Below are 16,642 nucleotides of genomic sequence, written 5' to 3'. Positions count from 1 at the left end.
GTGGGTAGAATTTGGCTAGAAATTTGGTCACCAAGTCATCCCAACTAGTGATGCTTCCTTGGGGAAAAGTTTCAAGCCATTGTGTGGCCTTGTCCCTTAATGAGAACGGGAACAGCAGGAGCTTGTAAGTTTCAGGATTCACACCATTGGATTTGACAGTGTCACAAATCCTTAAGAAGGTAGATAGATGTTGATTTGGGTCCTCCAATGGTCCTTCCCCAAATGAGCAGTTGTTTTGGACCAATGTGATGAGTTGTGGCTTCAGTTCAAAGTTATTTGCATTGACATTAGGGGTGAGAATGCTGCTTCCACAATGTCTAGCATTTGCAAAGGTGTAGGAGGCCAATACTCTCCTCTGTTGTGCGTGATTGTTAACTCCTTCTCCTGGATTAGATGTATCTCCTTCCATCTCGTGATATTCTTCCTCAGATTCTTCTTCTCCAATAACATTTTTCCCTCTTTCAGCTCTTCTTAACCTTCTAAGAGTTCTCTGGTCAGCTTCAGATAAAACAGGAATGGATCTCCCTGTACCTGACATACAAACAATCAAAAGAAACACCAACAATAACACTTCAATCTATTGCTAGAATGAAGTTTAGTTTGAGCAAAAATTCAAACAGTTAGTGGGTTAGTCCAAGATTAAAGAATCAGAAAAGAAAAAGTGCTTGATCTAGATCTCCACTTCACGTAATCATTGTCAATCTAATCAATCCCCGGCAACGGCGCCAAAAACTTGATGTGCGGAAAACGATCCGACACAAAACTCACCGGCAAGTGCACCGGGTCGCATCAAGTAATAATAACTCACGTGAGTGAGGTCGATCCCACAGGGATTGAAGGATTGAGCAATTTTAGTTTAGTGGTTGATTTAGTCAAGCGAATCAAGTGTTGGTTGAGTGATTTGTGATTAACAGATATTAAATTGCATGAAAAGTAAAGGGAATGGGTAATTGGCATGAAATTAAAGAGAATAGGAATTAAAGTGCTGAATCTTAAAGAACAAGAAATTAAATGGCAGAAACTTAGAACGCAAGGAATGTAAATTGCAAAATCTTAAAGTGCAAGAAATGTAAATGACTTGAATTGTAAAGGGAATGGGGAGTTGGATTTGCAGAAATTAAACACGGAAATGTAAAATTTGCAACAAGCAGAGGAATAGAAGAACACTTGGATTGAATCAGATCTAGAAACAGAATTGTAAATGAGCAAAACAGGGAATGGGAAATGGGAAATTCGGATCTCAGGACCCAAGAGACTAGAAAACCAAGTCTAGATCTCAATGCCTTCCTAGATCCAACAAGAACAATTGCAAAGGAAATTGTAAATTGCAAAGAAAGTAGATGAAAAGCAATGAACCGAAACTGAAATTCAATTTAGCAGAAAATTAAACAAGATCCCAAGGTGAGATTGAAACAGAATTTCTTCAATTCTCCACCCAAAATCCAAGACAAGAAAAGTAAAGAGTGCTGGGCAAGAACAAGGAAGAAGAGAGATCAATTCTCCTCCCAAATTCTCTTGAATTAAACAACAATGCTGAGAAAAATAAAATGAACTCTGAGCAAAACTGAAAAGAAAGCTATTCTAAAAAACGAAAAGGGAAGCCCCCAAAAACTTCAAATCCTAAGCTATTTATACACTTTCTTCAAATGATCATTAAGCCTTGAATTGGGCCTTTAGCCTTGATGGAATTGGGTTGATAGTAGCCTCTGTTGATTGCTCTTGGTGTTGGGAGGAAATCCATTAGTGAACCAGGCCATGAACCATTCACGTTTGAGCCAACGTTTGAGGCAAACGTTGACTCAAACGTTACTTGAGTGAGGCATTATGCAGCTAGGCCATGTGCTGTCTTCCACGTTTGGCTCAACGTTTGAGGTCAAACGTGAGCTCAAACGTGGGCCTCCCTTCTTGTATGCTTCTTGGGGGCTACTTTGTCCTCTTGTCGCATTGCCAATTTTGTGCCCAATAGAGACTATTATATATGGTTGGAAAGCTCTAAATGTCAGCTTTCTAACCCACTTGGAATCACCTCAATTGGACATCTACAACTCAAGTTATTCTTGTTTGAAGTATGCCCCTTCATGCTATTTGGTGCCAACGTTTGACCTCACGTTTGAGTCAAACGTTGGCTCAAACGTTGCTGCCTCCAGGGATGCCATTTCTCTTCTCTTTGGCACCAACGTTTGACCTCACGTTTGAGGCAAACGTTGGCGCAAACGTTGCCTTCCCAGGAGCTTCAATTTTCTTCTCTTTTGGAGCCAACGTTTGACCTCACGTTTGAGGCAAACGTTGGCTCAAACGTTGCTTTCCAGGAGCTTCATTCTTCAGCCAACGTTCGACCTCAACGTTTGAGGCAAACGTTGGCGCAAACGTTGGCTTTTCCCCGGGGTGTTCTTCAACTGCTACTCACGTTTGAGTTGACGTTTGAGGCAAACGTTAGCTGATGCGCATAAACTAGTTATGCTACGATTTAGGAAATTGCACGATCGGCAAAATTCCTTCCGGCAAGTGCACCGGTTATCGTCAAGTAAAAACTCACAATAGAGTGAGGTCGAATCCCACAAGGATTGGTTGAGTGAGCAATTCGGATTAGAAGTGTGTTCTAGTTGAGCGGAATCAAGATTGAGATGAGAATTGCGGAATGTAAAATTGGCGGGAAAAGTAAATGACAAGAAATTGAAATGGCGGAATCTTAAATTGCATGAATTAAAGAGCAGAAACTAAATTGCTGAAATTAAAAGGGAATGGGGGTGATTGCATGAATTGAGTTGCAGAATGTAAAGAAAAGATGTAATCAGAATTGGGGGATTCATTGGGTTATAGGAGATATTGAGATCTCCGAATCAAAACATGTTTATCTCTTCCTCAAGCAATGCGTTCATTGAATTTTGCTTGGCAATCTTATATGATTGGATCCCAATCCCTTGGCTCACCAATTCTCTCTAAAAATGAACAAATTCCCAATCCCTTGGTTTAAATGTTCATAAGAAGAGATGATGCTCGATCACTGATTATACCACACAGTTTCATGAACCACAATTTGGTAGGATTACATGTCACAATATCCATCCAAACCCCAATCCAATTCACTGTGAGAAAGCTTCTCTAGCATGAATCCTTCATTCCTTTCCCAAGGTTCCGAAGGATTCCAATTATGGGTAGTTTCTTTCCCAAGACAACTACCTAATGGAATTAGATCGAGAAGCTTTCTAACAAAATTCAAGAGAAAAGATTGAAGAAGAAGATAAACTATTATTGATTCATTGAATTACAATAGAGCTCCCTAACCCAATGAAAGGGGGTTTAGTGAGTCATAGCTCTGAATTCAATTACAAAGATATGAAAACTAGCTAAAAGTGAAGGTAAAAGTCCTTTCTAACTTAAATTCTATCCTATTTATACACTTTCTATATTGAGCTTCTGTTGTGTTTCTTGGGCTTTGAGGCCTCTCCCTGCTTTCCTTTTGCCTTGGGTTTATGATCCATAATCTTGATGAGGCTGCTGATCCAAATTCTGTAACATTCATTGAGCCAACTTAGTGATAATCAAATAATGGCACATGACTCAATAAATTGAAATTTCAGACTCATCAATCCTTCAGGCCCAATCCCATAAACCATGATATTCAATTGGGTTTCATACCAGAATAAGTTTAAGTTAATGTTTGTGCTCAAATACTAACTTAAACCACAATATTTTTGGTCCAGAAACCTTTTCCAAGAGTGGCGTTTAAGTTGCAGTTCAAGCTTAAACTGCAGCTTAAACGCCAGACACTTCCAGTGAGGCCTTTTGTAGAAGCACGTTTAAGCTTCAGTTTAAGGTTAAACTGAAGCTTAAACGTGGAAATGGAAGAAGGCAGCCCTGGAGAGTCATGTAGTCGAACACGTTTAAGCTTCAGTTTAAGGTTAAACTGAAGCTTAAACGTGGATATAGGAAGGGCAGCCCTGGAGGTCGAACACGTTTAACCTCCAGTTTAAGGTTAAACTGGAGGTTAAACGTGGAAATGGAAGGAGGCATCCTGGAGGTCGAACACGTTTAACCTCCAGTTTAAGGTTAAACTGGAGGTTAAACGTGGAAGCTTAGAAGGGTAGCCCTGGAGGTGTCGAACACGTTTAAGCTCCAGTTTGAGGTCAAACTGGAGCTTAAACGTGGAAATGGAGAGAGCAACCCTGGAGGAGAAAACTTGGTCGAACACGTTTAAGCTCCAGTTTGAGGTCAAACTGGAGCTTAAACGTGGAAATGGCTCCCTGGTGCTTTTCCCATTCTGGCGTTTAACCTCCAGTTTAAGGTTAAACTGGAGGTTAAACGTGGAACTCCTTCCTGAGTGGCATTATCATTCTGGCGTTTAACCTCCAGTTTGAGGTCAAACTGGAGGTTAAACGTGGAATGCTTCTTTGGTGAGACTTTTCATTCTGGCGTTTAACCTCCAGTTTAAGGTTAAACTGGAGGTTAAACTTCAATTCCAGCATTTCTTAGCCTTCATGATTCTGGCGTTTAAGCTCCAGTTTAGGCTTAAACTGGAACTTAAACTCCACATGTGATATTCAAGCTTCCTTTATTGATTTTGTTGCTTCCTTGCTTAGCCTCTTCTTCCCTGAAATCATCCAAACAAATGCATCAAAGTCTTGCAAAATTTCATGAGAAATCTTCCATTCATAGCATTCAAGTAATATAACTAAAACTCATGGAATTTGCATCAAAATCATATTGTTTGGATGGTTCATTGCTTTGTTATTCCTTTAACCATTCTTGGTTACTTTAAGCTCAAGAAAATGCATAAAACCACTAAAACTAACAGAAAAATACTAGTGAAACTAGCCTAAGATGCCTTGGCATCACAACACCAAACTTAATACTTGCTTGTCCCTAAGCAAGTCCTGAGTTATTTGAGAAGAAAGTATTAAACAGAAAGCAATTATATTGGCTATATTAGCAAGCATTTGAAGTTCATCAGAAGGGTTTTATGCAGAAAGTTGCAGTATCACTTTTTCATTCTTATCAGGTAAGATTATCACTTTTTCATTGCATCCATCAAACACTGCTATGGCCTCTTGTTATTCTTATGTCCTTGGCACTTTTCTCTTCTTTGTTTTTCTTTTCTTTTTCTTAGAGCTTCTTTTGCTCCTTGTTTGCTTAGTGTCATGTGTTGCACAAGCCTTTGGCATTTTCTTTTTCTTATCAGTGCACTACACATATCCACTTTAGGCATTTTAGTTCACATTTCTTCTTGAGACGTTGGTGCCCAGTACCTCTTTGTGTGACTAAATGTTTTGTATTTAGGTTGCTCTTGATAATGGACTTTTGGTTGATAATCCCGGGTTAGTTAACCCAAGTTACCAAGTGTTGAAACACTCCTCAGAACCTATTCATCCAAGCATATCCTTAATACATAAACACCACAGGCATTTGTCTCAGAAGTTCAAACCATTGGTACCTAGCTTATTTTCTCAATTTTTTTTTTGCTTTTTGGTTGCCCTTTTTCAGTGGCTTTTTCTTCTTCTTTTTCTTTCTTTTTCATGGCCAAAGACATTTATTCATCAAGATCCATAGACAGTTTTCAATTTCTACACAAAGAATGATAATTCTACACTCTAATTCCAGTGATCTGACTAAACAATCAAGCATGCATACCACCACTTAATTCTACTTGATTTGTCACTAATTTAGCCAAGTTACTTTTGTTCAAACTTTTCTTTTATTTTTGGAAACAGAACAAGCATGGCAAGCACTCGTTTAAGAAGGTGAAGTTATATCCAAACATCTAGGCATTCACTTTATTCAAAGCAATAAACAGACACTCATACTAAAAAAAAAACTCCACATAACACTTAAATGACTTATGATGAAAGAAAGCTCATAAAGACAATCCACCAATGATCATTTGATTATTAAGGAACGAGACCACCTCTTATTTATTGCTTGGTTCTTCTTAATTCTTGGGATCCTGCTTCTTCTTGCTTCCTGCCTCTTTTTGACCACTTGTGCTTCCTTTGTCTTTTCTTATGAGCTTTTTCCAGAATCCAGCCTTTTTCATCGTTTCTTCCACTCCTTTTTCAAGGATCATTGCCTTGTTTATTTCTCCTTCTTTCCTCCCTTTGAAATACTCATCAAAAGCTGGGAATGCTGGGTCCATCTTGTGTAGATGTTCCCCTATGTAGTTAAGCTTGATTTGCGAACTGATGTTGTAATCAGCTTGGACTGAGTATCTTGCATTCTGTAAAGTGGTGGCTTCCTTGATTGCCAAGACATTGGCATCTTGGTGTTGGCATATGTGGCTGAAGGATTCCTGTAAGTGTAAATTCTGTTCCCATTGCAGATCGAAGAATCTTGATTCAAAGTTCCTTTGCATATCCATCATTTTTAGGTGAAAGTCCTCTTGTCTCTCCTGAGACCTCATGTATTGTTGAGACATTCCTTCCATGATTTCCTGCATTCTGCTCATATCCATGGGGTCTCTGGGAATTCGTTGTCTTCTTTCTGGAATTGCTTGCTCTTCTTGCTCTTCTTCTCTGTCTTCTCCTTCCTGTCTTTCTTGTTCTGCTTCTTGCTCGGCTTCCACTTGTTGCCCTTCTTCATTTCTTCTTCTTGTATGTCTTGGAGGAGTTGGGCCAAGAGTCATTCTGTACGCAGTTATGGCCAATCCAGGATATAGCCAATTAGGTCTTTCATCCTCAAGTGGTACTTGGGCATCGATGCATAGTCTAATGATAGTGCTAGGGAAGTGGAGCCAGGATTCAGGGTCACTTTTCTCACTAAACTCTTGTATCTGTTCAGCAATGAGTTTATGAACTTTGATCTCCCCTCCCACCATAATGCAATGTAGCAAGATGGCTCTTTTAGGGACTATTTCTGAAGAGTTTGCAGTGGGTAGGATGGATCTCCTAACTATTGCATACCACCCTTTAGCTTCAGGTGTTAAGTCTCCCCTTCTCAAGACTCTTGGAGCCCCTCTTGTTTTTCTCACCCATTCAGCTCTGATGGCACAAAGGTCTTCAGCAATAGTTGCATAGTCAGGTTCTCCTATCATCCTTTCTTCATAACTTGCTTGGCTGAAATGTATGTTTTTCAGGCCAAGGGTTTTCATGATTGCTTTGGGACTGAAGTCAACTTCCACCCCTCTCACATAGCTTTTGTATGTGGGTTTCTTGGTTGGATCCTCCCTTACTGCATTTGCATAAAACTCTTTCACCAAGTTGATGTTGATTTTAGTGATTGGCTTAGTCAGGAGCTCCCACTTCCTCTTTTTGATCTTTTCCCAAACACCTGGGAACTCATCCTTTTCAAGGTCAAAGGGAACCTCAGCTAGTACCGTTTTAGGTCTCATCCATTCGGCTTGAATCTCATGGAAAATTGATCTGTATCTCCATGCATCGAATTCCCTGTTTTCCTCCATTGGCTGCTTGTCTTTTCTCCTTTTGTGGCTAGATGAAGCTGCCATTGGTTCTTTAGTTTTGGTAAGTGACAAGCTAAAGTTGACAAGGTGAAGCAAGAAGTGTTGTTGGAAGTGTGGGGAGGTTGTTTTCGGCAAGAGATAGTTTATGCTATGATGAAGGAAATGTGCATGAAGGAGATTTGGTGGTGTTGAACTTGTTCCCCAAGTGGTTCTTTATAGTGCCCGTAAGTGCAAAATGGACGGCTAGGGTGATTTGTGCAGGGTGGCTTGATGGTAAATATATGAATTAAGGAGAAGGACGAATTGCTTTTCATTTTCTTGGAAGTATTCTGGGTGCATTAGGTTGTACATGTAGCTATCTTTTCTTGCAGAACTTCCTTTTCCCATGTGTTAGTTTCAAAGACTTGTGAATTTTCTTTTTGACCAAGCATCGTACCTCCCTTTGTCTTTTTCCTCCATTTTTGTCTTTTCTTTTGTACCTGCACAAACAAACAAGTTTGCTATCATTTTTCGGTCCATGTGAATTATGAATAGTACTTGCACATGTAAATCAATGATTGTCTTTATGAGCTTATAGCCGTGACTTCTACATGTATGCACACTTATTATTTGGACACCAAACTTAGTGTTTGGTCAAGTCTCCTAATGACATGAAATCCATATTGGTTGTCCTTAATGAATGTGCTTAATTCTAATAAATCATAGTCACCTTGGCTCTTTGATTCTAAACAAATTTACTACCCTAAGTAATTGAAACCAAAGCATTAAAACATGCGAATGGTATACTTGTCATGAATTTCGAAATCCAGAGGAACTTCGTGCTTTTCATGAACCGTGTTCAAAGAGGAACACCAAACTTAATCTTTGGTTGTGCACTAAAAATTGAATGCATTTTGAATAAAATTTGGGGTGCCTTCAGGCACACCAAACTTAGAGGCAAATTGCATTTTACATGCAATGTTTAGTGCACTTTTTCAGCAGTTGTCCTGAGGATTCAAGTTCATGCATAAGAAACCATGCTTTATTAGATGCACAACAAAACAAAAAAAGTAAGGGTATTAAAACATGGGTTGCCTCCCATGAAGCGCTTCTTTCACGTCACTAGCTTGACGGTTGTCCCTTGTTAGGGTGGATTGTAGTGCTTGACGTCTTCTCCTCTCACTATGAAAACGTCCCCACTTGATTCATTCATGACCTCTAAATGTTCCATAGAAAGAACTTTCCTGATTGTGAACACTTGAGGGAGCTGGGAAGGAATGGTTTTGAGGCCAGGTGGGATTGGCAGATAATGACTTGATATCACGTTATCTCCCGGAGAAAAACCTTCAGTGGGAATTTTCTTGTTTCTCCACCCTCTTGGCAATCTCCCTATCACTCTTCCCTTTCTCTTGAGGATTTCTTCATTGACCCTTATGTCAGGAGGATCCTTCTGATCTGTTTCCACTGATTCTTGTGGCTTTAACTCTTGCAACTCTTGTTTGCCTTCCAAGGACTGTTTTAGAGTTTCAGCTGCTGGATTACTTTCCTCCAAACACAGATGGCTACTATCATCCTTAGGCTTTTCAGGTTCTGGTTCAGGCTCAGATGCAGGTTTGAAAACTTTGAAAATGAGCTGTTCATCATGTATTCTCAGAATTAGCTCTCCTTGTTCTACATCTATGAGCGCTCTAGTAGTGGCTAGAAATGGTCTGCCCAGAATGATAGGGTGTAAGTAGCTTTCCTCCATGTCCACAATGACAAAGTCTGTGGGGAAGTAATAATCCCCCACTTTCACCAGCACATTTTCAACTACCCCTTCAGCTTGCTTCTGAGTTTTGTTAGCCAGTTGTATGATTACATCAGTGGATCTCACCTCATTCAGTTGTAGCCTCTTCATAAGAGTTAGAGGCATCACATTTATGCTAGCTCCTAGATCACAGAATCCTCTGTCAATTTTTGTTTCCCCTATGATGCAAGGGATATGAAAACTTCCTGGGTCCGTTTTCTTAGAGAGTGTGTCCTTCTTGATGAGAGCACTGCATTCTTTGTTCATTGTTACCGTTTGTCCTCCCTTCAAAACTCTTTTCTTGCTTAACAATTCCTTTAAATACTTGATGTGTGTAGGCATTTGATGGAGAATCTCAAGAAAGGGAATATTGACATGGAGAGAGTTAAATGTCTCTAAAAACCTTGAATAGGTTTTCCCTTTTTCACCTCCTCCTAACCTCTGAGGAAATGGTGCTTTTGGTTGGTATATTTCCAGCATGCCTTTTTGCAGTTCCTTGGCTTGCTCAGTTCCACTTTCCTGCTTAACTTCTTCCACTCCTTCCTTCAAGATTTCTGGCTCCTGCTCTGAGGGCCTGATTCCTTCTTCTTCTGAAACTTCCTTCAATATGGTGATGGCCTTGCATTCTTCCCATCTCACTCTCTTTTGTTCCCCTTTAGGATTCTTTTCTGTGTCACTAGGGAACACTGCAGTTGATTTGACGGCCTGTTGAGATAGCTCTCCTACTTGAGACTCCATCCTCTTGAGTTTTTCACCATGGTTTCTTAAGGTAGCTCTCACATCATCTCTGAAGCTTTTCAATTCGGTTATGTCTTGACTCATGGTTGCCATCATTCCTTCTATCCGGTTTAATTGATCTTGAAATTGTTGGTTCGGATTAAGTTGGGTAGGTTGATTATTTTGGCCATGATATGATGGTTGGGGGTAAGTGTTTTGTGTGGCTTGGTATGATCTTTGGTTGGAGTTTTGGTATGTGGAATTGTTATGTTGGTTGTGGTTGTAAGGTTTGTGGTTTTGTGGTTGGGTTTGTTGGTTCCCCCACCCAAAGTTTGGGTGATTTTTCCATCCTGGGTTGTAAGTGTTGGAGTGTGGATCATATGATTGCCTTTGTTGGTTTCCCACATAGTTGGCCTCTTCCCAATCACCTCCTTCAATGCTTACTTCCTCTTGATCTTGTGTGTGTATTGCAGCCACTTGCTTTGTTTCTAATTGCCTGGTAAGCTCTGCTAGTTGCTTGGCAAACACCTTGTTTTGGGCTAGAATTGTATCAACATGGTTCAGCTCCATGACTCCCTTAGTGTTGTGCCTTTCTGATGCATAGTAGTACTCATTCTCAGCCACTGTCTCAATCACCTCAATATCCTCTTTCACAGTCTTTTTCCTGTTCAATGAACCTCCTGATGAATGGTCTACAGCCTTCCTTGATTCATAAGAGAGTCCATCATAGAAAATATGCAATTGCACCCAATCATGGAACATGTCTGGTGGGCATTTCCTTGTCAAGTCCTTGAATCTCTCCCATGCCTCGTAGAGAGTTTCACCATCTTGTTGTCTAAAAGTCTGAACCTCAGATCGAAGCCTATTGACCTTTTGTGGGGGGTAGAAACGTGCCAGAAACTTGCTTTCCACCTCATCCCATGTTGTTAGACTCCCCCTTGGGAATGATTCCAGCCACTTAGCTGCTTTGTCCCTAAGTGAAAATGGGAACAAAAGCAGTTTATATGCATCTTCCTGGACTCCATTGGACTTCACAGTGTCACAAATTCTCAGGAATTTTGTGAGATGTTGGTTTGGGTCTTCATTAGCACTTCCACCAAATGAACAATGATTCTCCACAAGTGATATTAGCTGTGGTTTGAGTTCAAAATTGTTAGCCTGAATGGGTGGTTTCTGGATGCTGCTACCACAATTCCCAGAGGTTGGGTTTATGTATGAACTAAGAACCCTCCTCTCAGGAATGGCATTATTTCCATCAGCTCTCTCATGGTTGTGAACTTCTCTATCCATGTTGAGATCTAAAGCTTCCTCAAAATTGTCCTCAGATTCTCCTTCAGATTCCTCTTCTCCCACTACTCTCTTCCCTCTTGCTTCCCTTCTAAGTCTATGAAGGGTCCTCTCTGGTTCGGTATATGGAGGAGTTGATGTCTCTCCTCTCCTACCTGTCATACAAGAACACAGCACAGGCACAAACAAGTGAAATACTCTTGGTTAATGGAAGAGTATGGTTAGAGCAATTGAGGAATTAATTCAAACAGTTAGTGAGTCAGTGAGTTAGTTGCTTGAATTTAAAGGCATAAAGAAAGAAAGCATGTAACCGAGTGCAGAAATTAAAATTCAACAAGTAACTTGAACAGAATTAACAAAGCAAGAGAAATTGCTCAATCTAGTTAACTTCCAATTTGAGAATTGTCAATCGAAAACCAATCCCCAGCAACGGCGCCATAAACTTGATGCGCATAAACTAGTTATGCTACGATTTAGGAAATTGCACGATCGGCAAAATTCCTTCCGGCAAGTGCACCGGTTATCGTCAAGTAAAAACTCACAATAGAGTGAGGTCGAATCCCACAAGGATTGGTTGAGTGAGCAATTCGGATTAGAAGTGTGTTCTAGTTGAGCGGAATCAAGATTGAGATGAGAATTGCGGAATGTAAAATTGGCGGGAAAAGTAAATGACAAGAAATTGAAATGGCGGAATCTTAAATTGCATGAATTAAAGAGCAGAAACTAAATTGCTGAAATTAAAAGGGAATGGGGGTGATTGCATGAATTGAGTTGCAGAATGTAAAGAAAAGATGTAATCAGAATTGGGGGATTCATTGGGTTATAGGAGATATTGAGATCTCCGAATCAAAACATGTTTATCTCTTCCTCAAGCAATGCGTTCATTGAATTTTGCTTGGCAATCTTATATGATTGGATCCCAATCCCTTGGCTCACCAATTCTCTCTAAAAATGAACAAATTCCCAATCCCTTGGTTTAAATGTTCATAAGAAGAGATGATGCTCGATCACTGATTATACCACACAGTTTCATGAACCACAATTTGGTAGGATTACATGTCACAATATCCATCCAAACCCCAATCCAATTCACTGTGAGAAAGCTTCTCTAGCATGAATCCTTCATTCCTTTCCCAAGGTTCCGAAGGATTCCAATTATGGGTAGTTTCTTTCCCAAGACAACTACCCAATGGAATTAGATCGAGAAGCTTTCTAACAAAATTCAAGAGAAAAGATTGAAGAAGAAGATAAACTATTATTGATTCATTGAATTACAATAGAGCTCCCTAACCCAATGAAAGGGGGTTTAGTGAGTCATAGCTCTGAATTCAATTACAAAGATATGAAAACTAGCTAAAAGTGAAGGTAAAAGTCCTTTCTAACTTAAATTCTATCCTATTTATACACTTTCTATATTGAGCTTCTGTTGTGTTTCTTGGGCTTTGAGGCCTCTCCCTGCTTTCCTTTTGCCTTGGGTTTATGATCCATAATCTTGATGAGGCTGCTGATCCAAATTCTGTAACATTCATTGAGCCAACTTAGTGATAATCAAATAATGGCACATGACTCAATAAATTGAAATTTCAGACTCATCAATCCTTCAGGCCCAATCCCATAAACCATGATATTCAATTGGGTTTCATACCAGAATAAGTTTAAGTTAATGTTTGTGCTCAAATACTAACTTAAACCACAATATTTTTGGTCCAGAAACCTTTTCCAAGAGTGGCGTTTAAGTTGCAGTTCAAGCTTAAACTGCAGCTTAAACGCCAGACACTTCCAGTGAGGCCTTTTGTAGAAGCACGTTTAAGCTTCAGTTTAAGGTTAAACTGAAGCTTAAACGTGGAAATGGAAGAAGGCAGCCCTGGAGAGTCATGTAGTCGAACACGTTTAAGCTTCAGTTTAAGGTTAAACTGAAGCTTAAACGTGGATATAGGAAGGGCAGCCCTGGAGGTCGAACACGTTTAACCTCCAGTTTAAGGTTAAACTGGAGGTTAAACGTGGAAATGGAAGGAGGCATCCTGGAGGTCGAACACGTTTAACCTCCAGTTTAAGGTTAAACTGGAGGTTAAACGTGGAAGCTTAGAAGGGTAGCCCTGGAGGTGTCGAACACGTTTAAGCTCCAGTTTGAGGTCAAACTGGAGCTTAAACGTGGAAATGGAGAGAGCAACCCTGGAGGAGAAAACTTGGTCGAACACGTTTAAGCTCCAGTTTGAGGTCAAACTGGAGCTTAAACGTGGAAATGGCTCCCTGGTGCTTTTCCCATTCTGGCGTTTAACCTCCAGTTTAAGGTTAAACTGGAGGTTAAACGTGGAACTCCTTCCTGAGTGGCATTATCATTCTGGCGTTTAACCTCCAGTTTGAGGTCAAACTGGAGGTTAAACGTGGAATGCTTCTTTGGTGAGACTTTTCATTCTGGCGTTTAACCTCCAGTTTAAGGTTAAACTGGAGGTTAAACTTCAATTCCAGCATTTCTTAGCCTTCATGATTCTGGCGTTTAAGCTGGAACTTAAACTCCACATGTGATATTCAATCTTCCTTTATTGATTTTGTTGCTTCCTTGCTTAGCCTCTTCTTCCCTGAAATCATCCAAACAAATGCATCAAAGTCTTGCAAAATTTCATGAGAAATCTTCCATTCATAGCATTCAAGTAATATAACTAAAACTCATGGAATTTGCATCAAAATCATATTGTTTGGATGGTTCATTGCTTTGTTATTCTTTTAACCATTCTTGGTTACTTTAAGCTCAAGAAAATGCATAAAACCACTAAAACTAACAGAAAAATACTAGTGAAACTAGCCTAAGATGCCTTGGCATCATTAGCTCAAACGTGAATTCCATTTTCTCAAACCCATTCTTGCAACCTTCTTCCATAATGTTGGCACACCTTTTGTTTCCTTTCTTCACCTACAAGTAATCAAAACAACCAATCAAAGTATCACAAAATTCACAAGGTTTATAAATCAATTAATTATCAACTAAAGTTAGCTTGAACCTCATGATTTTGTATCAATTAAAAGGTGGTTGATTGATTTAAGGAAACCATGCAATTCCAATTCAAATGGCTAATTTATAATGCAAGAAAGTGCATAAAACTAAATGAAAACAAGAGAAAAAGACTAGTGAAACTAGGCTAACATGACTTGTCATCAATCATTATTAAAAGAACTTGTTGCTTGCCCCGTTTCTTCCAATTCTTCATTCATAATATATTTTGGAGGTTATGTACTATCCTGCTCAACATCACCTTCACACTCAACGGAAGAAGGCTCTATAAATATAGATTCCTCTTTGCATTCCACATCTCCTAAATCTTCAACCACTTCCTCCTCTTTAATAATTTCGGCTTTCTCTACTTGTCCCAATACAAAAGTCCACTCCTCATTCCCCACTTGAGTTTTTAACTTTTCTTTCATACTACACTGTTTCATTATTTTCCACAATCGACAATGGGAGTGCTTTGAGTGCATGAGTGTTGTGAGGCCAAGTTAGTTACTACCTCGGTCAAGGTAGCCATGGATTCGTCTTGCCTCCTTAGAGCTTCAAGTCGCTCTTGAAGAATGGTGTGACATTCTCTTAGCTTTTGGAGATATGAAATGAGAGCGTTATCCATTGGGGTTTGGGCTGGAGATAAGGATTCATTGTTTGGGAGAATGGGTTCATAATAGGAAGGTGGTTCATATTAGTGAGGGTATTGATGTGGTGTACATGGGGGTGGTGGTTGTTGGGAGTATTGAAGTTAGAATTGTGGTGGCTCTGAGTATGGTTTATATAGCTCATATGGTTGTTGGTATGGTGGATATGGGTTAAGATCATATGGAGGTGTTTGGTGGTATAGGGCTTGTGAGTATGGTGGAGGACAATGTTGAGGAGGGGGTCATAGGCATATGGTGGTTGTGATTTGTAACCACAAGGAGGTCTACCATATCCATTAGATTGGTATGCATCATGATTTGGATAATTCTCATAGTATACCGGAGGAGGTTGTTGCCATGGAGATTGTTCAAATGCTTGAGGCTCCTCCCACCTTTGATTTTCCCATCCTTTATGCATATTCTCATTTAAATTCTAATTTCCTACAACATAGTTAGAACTAAACTCATAGCCAAATAGATGAGAATTCATAGTGATAAGAGAAAACAAAAGCAAAAGCTAATAAGAAATAAAGAGAACAAACTCCTACAACTAGCAAAAACTAACAAAGGGGCAAACGACAAACATATTCACAATATCCACATATATAAAATAACTAATAACAAGTGTACATTTGCAATTCCTTGGTAACGGCACCAAAAACTTGACGGAGAAAAATTGTCGGTTCGGAATTTTCACAAAAATAATCTCGTCAAAGTATAGATCCAAACCGATAAACAACCCTCAATCAAAGTTTAATTTGTTTGTCACTTAAGTCAAACCAATAAAAACCGAGAGTATTTAAATCTTGGGTCGTCTCTCAAAGGAATTGCAGGAAAGTGTGCATGTTATTGGTTATGAGATATTTTTGGGGGTTTTGAGAATGATGAACAAGAAATGTAATGTGCAAGAAAATAAAGCTAACAACTAAAGAAGTATAAATGCTAAAAGACACTCTTGGCAAGAATTAAGAGTCAAGGCTTCCTATCTTGATCATTGACCACAACATGGTAATTACAAAGGGTTAATTCCACTTAGTCATCCTCTAACATCGGAGGGTTAAGTCAAGTGGACATAATTGGTCCTAAAACCAACTAACAACCCTAAATTACCAATCATACTGGACATCAATGATATCAAGGAATCTAAGTCCTCAATCACAAGCCAAGAGTATAAAAATCTACTCTAAAACTAAACCAAGTATTTTATCAAACACTTAGAAGGCATAAAATGAAAGTATGGTAAAATTGTAAGAATAATAAAATCTATGTCTACCAAATGCAAGATAACAATAACAATCAGTAAAAGAAGCAACAATAACATGAAAACATAAATTGCATTATTACAAATCAAAATTAACAAGAGTTCATAAATATAAAAGTGACAAAATAAAAGGAATAACATGTAAACTAAGAGAACCAAGATGTAATAACAAGAAAGTGCAAGAAAAACTAAATTAAGACAAGATCCAAACCTAAATCCAGGATAAAATTAACTAAATCTACCCTAATTCTAGAGAGAAAAGAGAGTTTCTCTCTCTAGAATATAATCTACAACATGTTTCTAACTAAACTTAATTGCTCTCCCCTTGATCCTTCTTGAATTTGGCCTCAAATACTTCAGAAATGAGTTTGAATTGGGCTTGAGAAGGTCCAGAAATTGCCAGCCACATTTTTCTTAAGTGAGTCACGTGATTGCATTCATGCATATGCATGCCTGACCATGCGTACGCATGGTTGTAAAAAAATGCAATCGTGCGTACACATCAATGATTGTGCGTACGCATGGATGTAAAAATTGCAATTGTGCGCACGCATCAATACTTGCGCGTATGCATGACTGTAAA

At 39.3% G+C, this 16,642-nt stretch overlaps 1 non-coding gene across 1 annotated transcript; it reads left to right on the top strand.

The window, feature by feature from the left end:
* Positions 1 to 10,632: 10,632 nt before the first annotated feature.
* LOC112739737 (small nucleolar RNA R71) lies at positions 10,633 to 10,736 on the top strand. Its single transcript, XR_003170673.1, has one exon. It is a non-coding gene; the product is annotated as a small nucleolar RNA R71 (small nucleolar RNA).
* The last annotated feature ends 5,906 nt before the right edge of the window (positions 10,737 to 16,642 follow it).

The sequence above is a fragment of the Arachis hypogaea genome, chromosome 13 (genome assembly GCF_003086295.3).
Source record: "Arachis hypogaea cultivar Tifrunner chromosome 13, arahy.Tifrunner.gnm2.J5K5, whole genome shotgun sequence".
Classification (NCBI taxonomy): Eukaryota; Viridiplantae; Streptophyta; class Magnoliopsida; order Fabales; family Fabaceae; genus Arachis; species Arachis hypogaea.
This window is presented reverse-complemented; position numbering and strand designations above follow the sequence as displayed.